This window comes from Arachis duranensis, chromosome 8 (genome assembly GCF_000817695.3).
Source record: "Arachis duranensis cultivar V14167 chromosome 8, aradu.V14167.gnm2.J7QH, whole genome shotgun sequence".
NCBI lineage: Eukaryota > Viridiplantae > Streptophyta > Magnoliopsida > Fabales > Fabaceae > Arachis > Arachis duranensis.
The window spans coordinates 27,866,955-27,869,109 of record NC_029779.3 but is presented as its reverse complement, the minus strand read 5'-3'; positions in this window follow the sequence as shown (position 1 = coordinate 27,869,109).

Here is a 2,155-nt window from a genome sequence, read left to right as displayed (position 1 = left end):
GACCGGTTATCTTCGCAGCCGGATTTTGAGTCTTGATATTTCTGTTTTTGACACTCCTTTGTATATATATAAGCTCGCGTTGGTTTATCCTTTGTTCGTTACGTTATCGATCGGAGTGTTGTGCTTTAGGATTTTGATTTTTGTTTACCCATTTTTCTACAAAGGCTCCTAGTTATAATCAATCATTCATACTATTATACGTACTAAATTTTTTTATTTTAGAGGTCGTAATACCTTGCCATCTCTGAATTATGACTTAAGCATAAGACTCTGTATGGTGGGGTGTTACAACTCTCATATAAATTTTTGAAAACATCAATGAATTCCAAATATTGGAAGGCTTGATCAATATGTCTTGCAGGTAAATTAATATTTGAATAATAATATATCTTTGAATGACTTTTTATCTGTTTCAGGAGATTGGGATGAAGCCAAACTTAAGGAGTGGCTGCCGAACAACATTGTGGATAGAATTGTAGTCGTGGCACCTCCATCTCCATGGAAAGAAGATGACCAAGTGGCTTGGTGTGGACACTTACCCCTCATGAAACCTTCAGCATGAATACTGCATACTACTCGCTAGAAGATAATCTAACCCTTTTTATGGTTAATGAAGCCATTCTTACCAACTCGACAAGGAGAAGGAGACACATGATAAATATTGCAAATTGTCCTAGATGTGTTGGAAGGGAAGAAATCACTTTGCACATATTGAGAGATTGTCCCTATGCAAAGCTTATTTAGAGTCTCCTTGTTCTTCGAGCCTACATGAGCAATTTCTTCAACTTAAATACAAGAAACTGGATTGGGTTCAACATCAATAGAAAGGATCTGTGGCCTGTGTCTGTTGTAAGTGCCTGATCGACTATTTGGTAACTTAGAAATCAATTGATTTTTGAAAGTAAAGTCACTCCTCCAAATACTGCTTGTGCTTCCATCCAATCTCGGGCAAAAAAAGTCCTTCATGTTCTAGGAAGTACGATTGTCCTTAAGAAACCAATGATGCCATGGATCAACTTATTCGTTGAGTTCCATCTCAAGAACATCTTATCTAGCTAAATGTCGATGGATCATTCTTCTCACATAATAGTAATGCAGAGTAAGGTAATATTTTTAGAGATCACTTGGGAAGATTTATTAAAGGTTTTTCTAGTGACCTTGAAAATTTCTCTATTATACATGCGAAGCTTTGGATGATTATTAAAGGTTTCCAAATTGTTATTACTCAAAATTTACCATGTCATAGTGGAGTCTGACTCACAAATGGCACTCAGTTTCATTAGGAATGGATCTTCAAATTCCCATTTTTGCCCATTTCTTGTCTAAGAAATTAGCATTCTGACCAGACAAGAAATTAGCATTCTGACCAGTTGAATGCAAATTACCAATTGAATTCATACACTCCAAGAGGCGAATGTTGCTACTGATATTTTAGTTAAAAAAAGACAGGAGCTTTCTTTTAGGTTACACATCTTTGACAATTCTCCCCTCGATATAACTCATGCTTTGATTTTTGATAGTTTCAGTTCTTCTAGATTGAGAAGGTCTTGTTAAGCATCTCTTTTTTCTATTTTTTTGGGATCTTTAACCCTCCATCTTCACCAAAAAAAGAAAGAATGCGTGCCGTCAGCATGCAGTTGCATGTTGCAATGTGTCGCATGAAGAATCGTTGCTAATGCAACACATATGACTTGCTTGTTAAATGCTCCTTTTCTCCGAAAATTTTTGCTATAAATACAAAGCTCTTAACCATTTTACTCCAGTGTAAGAAGAGAATTGTTTTAGTGTGTTGGTGGTGTGATGGAGGGTAGCACAAATATACTGATGTATTACAACGATGAGATTATATGAAATATACGTAAGGGTATGAGCTTTGCATGAGAGAATCCATTTTTCTTTATTATTCCATGCACTGTGATGTTTGCAGAGCTACAATAAAATTTTTTGTCAAAGCATAGAAAATGTTATCTTAGGGAAGGTGAGCCATATTTTACACAGAAATTCTATACGTATTTGACGGGATAATACAGTTTGACACTATGCTCATCGTTGACAAAGCAAGTATGCAACAAATATTTTATATTCATCAGCACATTCAAGTGCAAGTGCCGACGATTAAGTTGTATGGTTAGTTTGAAAATATATATATATATAT